This window comes from Neofelis nebulosa, chromosome 7 (assembly GCF_028018385.1).
Source record: "Neofelis nebulosa isolate mNeoNeb1 chromosome 7, mNeoNeb1.pri, whole genome shotgun sequence".
Lineage (NCBI taxonomy): Eukaryota > Metazoa > Chordata > Mammalia > Carnivora > Felidae > Neofelis > Neofelis nebulosa.
The window spans coordinates 5,094,236-5,107,317 of NC_080788.1; the positions used below are offsets into that span (position 1 = coordinate 5,094,236).

Sequence of the window (13,082 nt, forward strand, 5' to 3'; positions counted from 1 at the left end):
AGGGTGGTGATGGCTGTACCATCGTGAACGTACTGGAGGCTACCGAACAGTGCACTGAAAAATGGTTAAGATGGTCAGTGTCTTTACGTATATCTGGCCACAGTTTAAAAAACAAAACACAACACCGAGGAACATAAAGACGTCACTTGTGTCTCTTCAAGGCCAGCTCAGGTCAGCCTAGACATCATACCTCAGAGAGGTTCTCAAAACAAGGGTGTGGTGAGCGTTGCTGGGAGTGTGGAGCTATGGAGAAAGGCATAACATCTGCCTAGGCACATGTTTTCCAAACACTACCTAAGGAAAGAAACAAAAGAAGATGTTTTTTAATAGGCCTGACGGCAAATGTCTAAGTTAAGGTGCTAATCACAATAATAAAAGTCTAGGTCAGACCCTGAGAAAACTCTCCAAACGTAAACTCAAAGCCCCATACTCAAAGATAAAACTTCTGCGGGCCCCAGACCATCTGCCCTCCCCGGCCATGATGTGGTGGTTCAGAGCACAGACTCTGCCCGGGTTCCAACCTCAGCCACGCTCACTAGCCATTTGACCTACGGAGGTTTGCTCACATCTGTGTCCCAGTTTCCCCATATGTAAAATGGGAAACTGTTGTAGGGACTCAGTGAGTTAACATTTGTAAAGTTCTTACAACACTGCCTTCAACACAGCAAATGCATGTGTTTGTTAAGTATTATGCCACAACGTCAGAGTGCCCCAGCAGGCTGCTGGATCCCCAAACGTCAGGCTGCTTGGAAGCACACACAGGGGACAGAGACAAGGGAAGGGAAGGCCGGCTACCCCTCCACACAGCTCAGGAGGCCTGCTGGAGCGGAGGAAGAGGGCCCAGGAGTGGGCAGAGGGACCGCAGCAGACATGTGGGGGGGGGGGGGGGACAGTCACAGGTGGGGAGGAGCAGGAAGGGCAAGCACTGGGGAGGGGGAAAGAATGACAGAAGATACCAAAAAGCTGGCAGAACCCATTTTTTTTAAACTCGGTGATCTTCACGGTCACCGAGCATCAGAACCACCTCAGAACTTTAGAAACTCCTTCACGCTCGGCCACAACACCCTGAAACGTGGGTTTAATCGGCCAGCGGGGAGAAACTGGGTACTGGCCCCTCGGCTCTGTGAGCCCACAAATGACAGAACGAAAAGTCACATTTCAAATTCTGCTCACGTGCACTCTTAATTCTGCATTCCCTCGCTTGACTTCATTTCTGTCTTAACTTTGAAAGGCTAGCATTTACTTGGGATTCTAAAGAGAGATAGAGACAATATTAATGGAAAAATTTAGAAGGGAAAGGAGGGAAACGCACTGTCTCAATTCTACAGAAGGGAAACAAAAACTTTCCCCCCTGAACTTTCTTTTTCTTATTGGAACATCACAGTTCAAAACGTAAACTGAGAAGCAGACACTGTGCTACCCCAATGAGGACAAAGGTCAGAGACCGGGGCGCCGGGTAGGTGGGTGTTTTACACAAGATGTCCCAAGCAAGTTAGCTCCAGGGTGCCCCCGTCAACGTGCCTGGTCATTCACTCCAGGTTAACCTTAGCCTGCAGCCACTGGGTTCTGTCAGGTTACTCAAACTGTCCCCTGTAGCCAGGAACCCAGTTGGCTACAGAGAGAGGCCGGCAAACCCCAGCATCAGGCTTCACTGACCCAGGCTGGCTGCCCCCTCCACCCCACCCCAGTCACCCTACAACCCTTGGATTTACAGAAGCTTTACAGTTTATAAACCATGATTCCCACTTCACAAGGAACCCACCAGTGAGTGGCAGAGCCAAGAAAAACGCTCAGGCTCCCGTCCGCCCCCCAAGGACCAAGCTGTCCTTCCACCGGGAACTCTGAACTGGGAGGTCGGATTTCACGTTTACATTTTCCATCGCCCTCTCTTCCCAGGGTGCCACTGGAGATGGCGCACGTCTCCCTTCAACCTGCCGTCGAGACATTCGCTGCGACCCTTGCCGTAACTATGGCGCACCTGAGGGTGTTGTAAGACCCAGATCAGAAAACGGTGTCCTAGAACATCGTTCTCATTAGAGGGTCGTCCAACTCCAACACCTGAAAGATTAGGAACTGCCAGAGCCAGAGAGACTCCAGAAAACCATTAAATTTAAGCCACTGACTCTACAAGCAAGGAAACCAAGGCCAGAGAGGTAAGGTAATGAAATGAGATAAAGTACATAAACCGAGGAGTTTTTATTACTGTGAAAGATTTTTGTTGTTCCTGGCAAGGGGACTGGCCCTCCGTCCAAGAGGGCCTCGAGTCTCTCACTCACAGTTACCCGTTCCAATGTCTCCATCAAGTACCAGGGACAAGGCTTATTTAAATATCCTTAAAGGAGTGATTCTGGGTCTGGATGCACATTAGAAACACCTTGGGAGCACTGCTAATCCTAAAGCCCACATCAGGCCAATTGAATCAGAAGCTTTAGGGGCAGGGCCAGGCATTTTTTAAAACCACCACAGGGTGACAGGTGTTTCTGGGGCTGAGAACCATGGTCTGTGGACCAAAGCATGGTCCCGACTTCTGGGCCTACCTGGAAATGGACTACGTAGCAGTGGAGTGAGCCCAGGAACCTGAAGCTGTGACAGCTACCTGGTGGTTACAGAACAATGGCATCGGCCTCACATGAGTCCTAGAAATGGCACATGTGCTCCAGGTGACCCCAGAGTCCTAGATGGACTAGAAGCTGGCCCGAGAGAGGCTTCCAGATGATTCAGACCCCCAACACCCACTCTTAGCCAAGAGCCACTGCAGAAGCCCCCCGGCCTCAATACTGGCAGCCAGGGTGACGCTTCCAGAAAGAAGGGGGAGTCCGCCGTGGCTCTGCACAGCTACTCCAGGCCTCCCATCTCATTCAGGTCCCCAGTAGGATTTACAAGCCCAGTAGGACCACTCAGGCCTCCTCTCCCATACTTTCCCCACCTCACTCCGGCCCCAGCCACACTGCCCTCCTTGCTGCTCATCCTGAAACCCCTCAAGCTTTCTGGGGCTTCAAGGACTTTGTCTCTTGTTTTTCTCTCTACCCTGCTTGCTCCTCCCTCAGATATCTGCATGGTCCTCTCTCCCACTCCTGCAGATCTCTGCTCAGGTGTCTTTTTATCAGTGAGACGTCCCTGACTTCTGTATTTAAAACAGAAAATCTGCCTCCACACCCAAACCTCCATCCCTGCTTTGTTTTTCTCCATAAGACTTTTCACCCTCTCTCATACTTTATTTTTACTTGTTATCTATAAGCCTACACACACTAGAATATGAGCCCCATGAAGGTAAGATTTTTGTTTGTTTCCCAGGGCCTAAGATAGTGCCTGGCACATAGCAGGCACTCAAACACTTATTCTAGGAATGAACACATCAGAAACGCCAATCTCAAAACATAACTTGTACCAAAAGATCTCAGAGAAGCTGATGATACCAAAATCACTCCTCCACTGATCTCATCTTGGCAAAAGCCTTTTTAAAAACAGGCTAGAGGCCTAATGAAACAGAAACCATTTAGAAATAAGTATTTCCAGTCAATTAATTCAATCCAAATGGGTTTGTGAGTCAAAGACAATTTGTTTTGAGAAACAGATAAAACTATGGAGACAGAAACTGAACTTGAAAGAAGGTGATCGAACAAATGGATTTCAGATACTCCTCTGGTATGTGTGTAGTTTCGGAAGAAAAGCCAGGAGTACGGACAGCCACTCTCAGACAGCAGAGCAGGAAGAGAAGAAAGGCTCCAGTCCCGGGTCACAGCCTGTGAGCGCAGGCCCGGTGCAGGATACGACCTCACACCACCAGGCCCATCGACCTCCTGAACCTAAGGAGGACCCTTCCCTTCCCCTTTCTCCTACTTACACCCACCTGCTTCCAAAACTCATCTGAAGCAACGGACAATACTTTGAGCTCTACCAAGTCGGGAGTGCTGGACGCCCTTGTCAGGGCAGCCACACAGAAGCTGGGGAGCATCCTGCCACGGCCACGTCTCCCTGAGGTCATCTGCTCCACATCCTTACCCTTGTCGCCTCTTTCCTCACCCCCTCAGACGCTCCCAACGGTCGTCCCGCGTGTCTCCCGAAGACCAGTCTTCCCCAAACACCACTTTCCTCAGGTCACTCACTTTTCTCAACAGCCTCATGTGGTTTCCTCTAGCCTACCACAGCTCCAGCCTCGGGCCAGGCTTTTGACAACGTTCACGTGCTAGGCCGAGGCCAAGTCGACCGACTTTATATTTCACCAGGTGCTTCTGCACCTGCCTCAAACCACCAAATCACGGCCTTCCCCTTCAACGCAGCAGTAAGAGAGAAGATTGCAGAGACCGATCAACCTGAATCAAGTCTCTAATCAACGTCCCCGCCAAGAGCATCCCCACTCTCCACACCATCCACGCCCGTTCTTTCCCTCCAGCTTCTAGCCACACCGTCCTTTCCCGCTCCATTTCCACCACACACACACACACACACACACACACACACACACACACACACACACACACTGTGCTCACGCATGCACACGTACTCATTCCGTAATAGTAACTGTGCACCTGCTATGTGCCAGGTCCCTGCCCATGAGGTGCTGACATTCCACAGGATGGAGACACACAGACACTGACAGGCAGATGCATGATGTCAAGGAGCCCTACAACCTTCCTCAACAGGAGCTCCTCAACTGAAATCAGAAATCGGAGTAACTGCATTTTTAATTCTGAAAAAAGTGAGAGAGCAAGCCACATGAACAGTGGGGAGAAGAGGTTTGGGGCAGACAGAAGAGCAGGTGGAAAGGCCCTGAAGCAGGAAAGTGCCTGGCGCAGGCAAGGAGCCCACACCAGAGTAGAGGGAGCCAGAGGAGACGGGGGAGGAGGCAGACCACGGAGGGCCCATGGCAAGGGCTGACTCTTGCGCTTGGAAGGAAGGTTTCGGGAGGACGTGGGGAGAGGAAACACACTCTGACTTACCCTGGAAAAGAATCACCCCCCCCGCCCCCCGCTGCCTCTCATTTCAGCCATCTATCACGAGGAATGAAATTATGGCAGATTTGTTCTCCCCTTGAACGTTCCAAAATTTTCCAGTGAGAATTGTATTGTTTTTTAAATGAAGGAGAAAACAATCTTCCCAACCCTTTAAGACTCAGCCCAAAGTCCATGTCTGCCTCAAGGCCCCCCTGGCCCAGGGCTAGGACTGTGCCCATGCTGCCCCCTCGGCCCCAGGACGACCGGGGTGACCCCATAGTTAGCGGGACCTACACGCGGCAACTCGTGTGCATGGAAGTTTCCGGTGCTGCCCTCGCTGCTCTCCTGCCATGTGGGAGTCTGTCCCTTCGGACACTCTTGCCCCCAAGTGCCTGCCTGGGTCCCAGTCTTCCTCTCAGTTGACTTAATTAATTCTTGGTAATTAAAGCTACTATTTGGTGATGAACCGCTAAGAGTCTGACCTCTCCCAGGGGGGTGTAAATATTTTAAAAGGGGAGTCCAAGTGGAAATGCAAAAGCCTTAGACTCGGAGGCCTGGGGCTGTAATGATGGGACGACAGCACTGGGTGCATATTTTGTGGGTAGCTGGCTACCTTCTCCTGAAGGGTTCAGGTGCTTGGAGAAGCAGCAAAGGGAGACAAGGGAAGAAATGAAAGATGAGACTACATCATCGCCGCCACCTCCCTCCTCCCAGAGGGCCATCCAATCCATTTTGGGTACCAGAGAATGTTCCCCAGAGGTAACCCCAGCCATCTCAGAGGGGTGGCCTGTGTGAAAGTAACCACCACCCTCAGAAAGAAAAGCCCCCTCAAGACACGTCTGGTCTGGAAGCAAAGTGTTCTCTAATTGCTTTCAGTGGGGTAACTCCTTGAGGGCAAAGTTCATCTCACATGAGTCTTTTATGTGCCACAGGGCGCCCAGCTCTGGGTTGGACCCAGGGTAGGCCTTTCATAAGCAACTGGAGATTACTGATCGATGATGGCCCAGTTGCAGAAAGACTCCACAGGATTTTAAATACAAGTAAACATTCTAATTAAGAATAATGGTAGAATTAATCACACATCTAATATTTTTAAGGGCCTGAAGATTTATAGCCTTAATGAAGTCGCAGACAGTGAAGTGGTTTTTACAACTCGGCCGGTTCAGCTCAGGTCTGCAGAGTCTGTGTAACAAGGCAGAGAGCAGCCCCTGCCCATGCAGACGAGAGCCTCGACTGGGCCAAGCCCCAGAAGAATCTGAACAGCTGCTCACTGCCCACCCCTGGGCTCCCTTCTCTGAAAATGCCAAACCTCTGCCTCAGACGTGTTCTCAGGCCCTGGAATAACCCTGAGAGGCCTGCAGTTACAATGGACACCTGCCTTCAAAACCTCTCTCGGGTCTCACTCTGCCCTTTGGCTTGCTAAGAAACAACTTCAACTTTAGCAGGTGAATTGGCAGGGGGGAGTAGAACGCTGTAAACCGCAGCAAGCCGGGGAACACAGGTGGAGCCAGAACCCACTCCACCAGCTCACGTTCAACTCCAGCCTGCCAAGGGCAGCGTCGGTAAGATGCTCCTATGCTCAAAGGCTGGATGAAAATGAGGAAGAAGAAGCCACCCCTCCCCCGCGTCACACCCAGAATGACCTGAACCCCCAGAAGCAGGGAAATCCTAGGAATGCACGTGAGGCTCACACACGGGAACCCCTGTCTTTACAGTTCCATGACCCCCACCCGCCGGCCCCGGTCGTAACACCAAGGCCTCGAGCATCCCCCCCCCCCCCCCAAATAGACATGCGGGAGACTGAGCCTGTGGACCACGGAAGAAGGCCTGGAGGCCGCACCCAGAGGAGTGATTTCTTTAAAAGCATTCCTGAAGAGGGGACTCCCTCCTTTCCTTTCCGAATCTCCTGGACACTCACTCCGTCTGTTAATTGTGCTCTATCTTCAATAAACTCTGCTTTCACCTCCAAAAAAATAAAAAATAAAAATAAGAAAATAAAAGCCCTCCTGAAGAAAACACCCAGCCAAGTCACCCTCCAATCACTCCTCCCAGATGGCGCGGCCCTGGCCCTCAGGGCTCAGGGCCCCTCCCAGTCAGAGGTCCCAGCCCAGGTCACCTCCCCTCTAACAGAGGCACCGGCCCCGGAGTGAGGGGGGGGGGGGGGGCTTGGAGGGACACAGCCCCGGGGAGTGTGAGTTTTTGCTTTAGGGCCTTCAACGTTTATCTCCCAAGTGAAAATAGACTCACTGATTATTTGTTTTTGTAAAGATGATCTGTAAATCTGTAGAAAATTCAAGTGACAGGCAAAACTAGAAACAAAAGTAAAAAACCGCCAGACCCCACACCACTCAGAGGGAAGGAGATCTCACAGTAAACTCTGCTCTGTGGACAGGAGGGGGGGTCCATTCTGAGGCAAACTAGAGGGTGGTAGGTCTTGATTCTCTGGAGAAGCCCGGAGATTTAGTTGTGCCCAAGGCCCTTAACGCCACCTCTGGACTTCTCGGAGCATTTTCCGGGGCAGGTGGGGAGGGCGCCCTCCAATCACGGTAGAACCCTCGCAAATAGAGGTAACAAAGTTATACAGACCTGAACCCCTGCATCCCCACGTGCTGATTGGAGGCCTGGAGTTAATCTGTCCAGCAGAGGTACTCCTTTTTCTCACTCAATATTGTGGCAGTCTCTCCACAATCAATCACCAGCATAGACAACATCAGCCTTCTCGTCCCCTGGAATGTGTCAATGAGAAAAGCGGCCACGATTCCTACTTGGTGCAACACCTTCAGAATCTCAAGCAGAGAGTGTAAAGGACTCACCCAAAGTCATACAGTGAACAGAGGACAGCCCAGAAGTGCTGACGGGTTTGAAGAATGACTTTGTGGTGACACCAAACTCGAAAGGTGTTCATTAACTTTTCTTCGAGTCATAAAAAGGATCAGATATGTCATTTCAACACACATACACACTTCCCACTTCAAATAAAAGTCAACGGTTGGCTGAGGCAGCACTCTCGTCTCCTAAAACATTTCTTGAAATTAATTAGCTAATGGATCTCACGCCCAACACTCCTAGAACATGAAGGGGGAGAACACTGGACCAGATGCCCAGAAATGGAAACAGACACAGATTTTCGTGTACATGCAATCACTTCACCTCATGGATGTCAACACTCAGAATTCTCTCCTATTCAGGATGTTCCTAATTTTGTAGCCAAAGAGAAAGTCAAAACCAAGTTACGTAGAAAGACAGAGTTGGAGACAAAGATATAACACAAACACTAAATTATTCAAATGTTAACAGTGGTTCTAGGTTATAGGATTTATCAGTCAGTTCTGTTTCTTTTGTATACCTGCGGCCCCTAAATTTTCTACAGGAAAGTGCTTGTGTAATTATTTTTAGAGTTTTAAAATAAAAATAATTAGTCCACAACCTAGGTTGGTCTATTTGGATTTTATTTTTCACTACAGAAAAGCACAAACTCAAAACTCGAGGGGATCCACCACTCTTCCCAGTTTTGCACAAGTAGAGACAAGTGTGAGGATGAGACCCAGGCCCCGCGAAGACTCACTCCGGTCCAGTAGGAAAGCTCACCGTGACCAGGCGGAGTAGAGGGCAGGCATTACCGCTTTCTTTTCCGTCTCCAACGTGTAGGGAAGATGAACATTCTAAACTAATCTCTCCTCAAGTGCAACCAAGAGTTCACAGACCTCTGCCCCCAGAACAATTTCCAATGCATCTGTCCACAACCACCCTTTAGTTTCAAGACTACCCACACCACTTAGAATCTGCATACCGCTTCTAAGGAACCCCCTTTTCCGGTATTTTATTTCTAAAAGAGTTATTCCTCCTCTTCCTTAAGATTCACTAACGTATGATCCAACCCACAGGATACAGAATCATCCATTCTATCAATGAATAATCATGGTCGGCCATGCTGTACGGAGCTTAAGTAAAGATTATGTTAACAAAAAGGATGGGTTTTCATGGGCCTGAGGAAAACAGACAGGAATTGAGGAGCAAGATTTTGTTAAAATGTCTCAGCCCTGGCCAGAGGGGGTGGGGTGCGGTGGGGAGGGAGGTGGCCAGAGGACAGAACATCTGTCATTCTGCAGTTTCATTTCTCATGGCCAGTTAATACCCTGAGTTTATGCATCAGTCTCTTCCAAGTTTGGTTAGTGAGTCAGTCTGCCTGGATCCAATCAGCTCCAAGTGCCTTACAAAACTGAATTTCGGGTCTACAAAACTGAGAACCAGATCCTGAAACATAGTGATCCCACTGAAATAAAGCCACCCCCAGGATGACATCTGTCTCCACTCTCTAACTCCAACACCCGTCATGGTGTGTATTTGATGTGTCTAATACTCTCTGATGTATCTAATACTCATCTAATACCCTCCATGGCTTGTAGGATAAAATCCAAACTTGACCCGCCTTTCACAGCTCCAACTCAGCTTTCCAGCCTCCTACCCAAACAAGCCAAGCCTCTCAAGGCTCCATGCTTTCATACATAGCTCTCTCTACCTAGAATGTCCTTTGGCCAGTCTTACTTGCCTACAAAACTCCTTTGCTTCCTCCAAAGCCCAGTTCAAAATTCACTTCTGCCCTGAAGCCTTCCCTACTCCCCCAGGCATTTAGTTCTTACAGCTTATAACAGCTAACTACAGGTGCGTTAGAGAACTTAAGTACATTGTGCTTCATCTGTTTCAATATCTGACCTACCTCTGGATACCCTGAACTTCTGCAGAGAAGAAACTCACTTTGTATCCATAAGTCCTAGCACAGTGTCAAGAATGAAAGGTGAGATCAATGTTGAAAGGTTGATCAGGTGGAACACTGGCATTAAGTCGTTTGGAGGAAAAGGGAGGGGAAAAGAGTCTCACAAAATCTGAGAATTAAATTATCCGTATAGTGAATCTCATCCAAAGTGACCGCAATATGGTTAAGAGGCAACATGAAAGTTTTAAAAATTTAAGTAATAATAGCAACTAACATTTGAGATGAGTGCTATGGCTTGGTTAATTTGATGCACACAACAGTCCTGTGAGGTAGGTACTTTTATCTGCATTTAAGCTGGGTAAAGCTTGAGGCCTTTCCAAAAAGGAAACTGAGGCACACAAGAGATCAAACTCAAAATCATTCCCTTAGCAAGTGGCAGAAGCAACCAGTAGTCTGGTTCCAGAGCCACTGGGCTCTGGGATCAGGAAGACCTGGGTTTGAATTCAGATTATGTTACAAATGTGGTTTCTGGATAAGTCATCTAACCCCTCAGGAATTGTTTCCTGTCCCTTCTGCGCTCGTGTCTGTAAAGGGGCAGGACAAGCCCTTTCTCTCAAACTGCAGAGGAGTAAGTCAAATATGATGTTTGCCAAAGTCTCCCAAATTGTTTCTCCCGTCTAGCAGGCGCTCCATAAATGCTAACTCGTCTTCCTTTCCCTTCCTAAAAGCTGCACAAAGTAGACTCTGAGGGAAAAGCTCTCTCCTAAACTACTCTGAAGGCTTTTCGCTTTTCTGAGGCAGATCAAATAGTTAGGCCCTCAACACAGAAAGCCTCTCCTTACCTGCTTATCTCAAAGTCCATTCCCCAGACAGAGGCCAGAGACCTTTTAGAATGTAAATGTCATCATGTCAATCACTTAAAACCCTCCAAAGGTCCCTAATTTCACTGGAGATACAAACCAGAGTTAGAGGGGGGAGGCATTCTGTCCGCAGGGCCCCCTGTGATCTCCCTCACCTCTCTACAGACTTACCTCCCCTCTCCTTTTCCCCCTCCAGCCACGCAGGCCTCTTTCGCTTCCTCCAACTTGCCAAGCTCCGTGCTGCTCCACACATGGTTAACTCTTAACCCTCCTTCGGGTCTCACCCCAGACGTCACTTCCTCAGGGAAGCCCTCCCTAAGCCCCCAAATCAAATCAAGGCCCATTACTCTTACCACTCTCTTCATCTTTCCTTCCTTGTGCTCATCACTGTTTGAAATGATTAGTTTACCACTTCCTTCAGAGTTGTATTCAAAAGACACCTTCTTAGAAGGCCTTCCCAGGGTACTTGAATGCAAATTCAACCCCCACCCAACATCTCATATCCTCCTTCCCTATTTTCTTTTTATCCTTTAGCATTTAGCCCCTTTTAACAGGCTTTTTTTTTTTTTTTTGAACTATATCCTTTACTTTCCTGTCCTCCCTCCCCCTCTCCCCTCTCCGCCCTGAAATGAAAGCTCCAGAAGGGCAGTTATTTCTGCTTGCTTTCTTCACAGCATCGAAAACAATGCCCGGCACATGTTTGTTGACAAACATTTGGCGCTGAATGAAATTTCAAGATTACTTATTTTTGGGCTTTCTCACTAGGCTACGAGCTCAAGCTACAACATATCTTTCTGCTTTACCACCGTCCTCCCAACACCTAGTCCCGTGCCCGGCACGTAATAAGTGCTCAATAAAAATTTACTGACTGAATCAAAGCCACGACCATTGGGGAAAAATGGGCAAAATATGTGTGCTGGCACCATTAGCTTCCTCCTCTCTTTCACTGTGTGATGTACCTGTGAGTTTGAGGAAACAGACCCATGAAATCCCAGCAGGCACCCACCAGGCCAGGCATCTGTCTGTCCACATCCTGTATGCTCAGCCACACTGTACACACAAGCAGATGCACCCTACAGGCCGTACATGAACACAGAGCTGAAGGCAAGGGGGCCAACCCTAGGCCCAGCACCCATCTCACCCCCAAGTCCTATTCTAGGCTAGTCCTGGGTGCCAGACATGCTTCCCTGGGTGGGCCGGTGGATTTATTCCAATCCAGGACTTTTAATGCCACCTCTGGCCTACTCAAAAAAAAAGTTAAAAATCCCTGAGCAGCTCCAATAATCCTGGGGTTCTGAGGAACAGACATACCTAAGGTCGTATGGACCCCTCCCCCTCACACACGCTGATCCAAGGCCAGGAGGCCATCTGTCCAGCAGACGCTCCCCTGTCCTCCCTCGGGTCACATTGAGCCTCCCCCCCCCCCAACACACACACACACACACACACACACACACACACACACACACACAGGTTGGCAGGAAGAGCCCCTGCAGAGAGATAATTTCCACCCTGATCAACAGGCCTGGTCGCCCCTTGAGGACCCCCAACTCTGGAGCAGGAATACCTGTCTGCTCCCGGAGAAGCCTCCCCCAGGATCAGAACTTGGGCGGAGGTGGGGGGCAGGGACTGCGGGGCGCCCCAGAGGGTCGGTCCCCGAAGTGTCCGCCCCAGGACGGCGCCAGCTCTCGGCGCGGCGGGGACGGAAGGGCTGACAGGGCGTCCCGGCGGGGCCAAGCGGCACCGTTATCCGCGCCCGGGCGGGGGGCCGCGGGCTGTGGCCGAGGGCGGCCGCCCGTCCCGCGCAGGGGAGGGCAGCGGCCGTGCCCGGGGCGGCGGCGCGGCGGCGGCGGCGGCGGCGGCGGCGGCGGGTCGCGGCGGCAGGGGGCAGGCGGCCCCGTCGGCCGGGGGCGGGGTGGGGTGGCGGCCGCGGCCCGCCAGGCGGCGGTCGGGGGAAGTGGCTGCCTGCCTCGCCTCGGGCGGCGCGCAGGGTCCGCCCGGCTGCAGGGCCGCGGCGCGGGCGCGGGCTCGGCCCCGGCTCGGCGCGGCCCCGGGCGCGGGCTGGGGCGGCCTCGGCCTCGGCGGCGGCGGCGGCGGCGGCGGCCCCGGCCCGCAGGCTCCCCGCCCGGCCCGGCCCGCGGGGGGCGCTTACCTGGCGGCGGCGGCGGCTGCAGGCCCCGGGCTCGGCCGCGCGCGTCGCCAGCGCCGGCTGCGGGAGCCACAACATGGCGACGGCGGTGGCGGGCGGGGCTGCGGCTCCGGGGGCGGAGCGGGGGCGGGAGCCGGCCTGGCGGCGGGACCCGGCTGGGGCCGCGGGCGGGGAGGGGGGGGGGGGGGGAGCGGGCGGAAGGCGGCTCGGACCTGGGCGCCGGCCCAGGGCGGCGCGGCTGAGGGGGCTGCCCGGGCCTGGGCCCGGCCTCCGACCTCCCGCTCACGCCCCGCGCTCCCGCCCGAGGCGGGCTGCGCGGCGCGGGCCCGACGGCGGCGGCGGGGCGGGCGGGGCGGGGGCGGCGCCAAGCGGGGCCGGACCCCCGACCCCGCGCGCCCCGGCCGGGCCCCCCCCCCCCCCGCCCC

At 52.2% G+C, this 13,082-nt stretch overlaps 1 protein-coding gene across 4 annotated transcripts in view; it reads right to left on the reverse strand.

The window, feature by feature from the left end:
* The window catches only part of ZNF592 (zinc finger protein 592), a 60,059-nt gene extending 47,061 nt beyond the window's left edge, over positions 1-12,998 (reverse strand). The window contains exons 1-2 of one of the 4 annotated variants that reach the window (XM_058736476.1): positions 12,661-12,997; positions 191-294 (exon numbers count right to left, since the gene is read on the reverse strand). The gene's annotated coding sequence lies outside the window, so the exon portion shown is untranslated. Of the gene's footprint in view, positions 1-190; positions 295-12,075; positions 12,298-12,660 lie in introns of those variants that run through there. The other 3 variants (XM_058736478.1, XM_058736474.1, XM_058736477.1) reach the window with 3 other exon arrangements.
* Between the last annotated feature and the right edge of the window lie 84 nt (positions 12,999-13,082).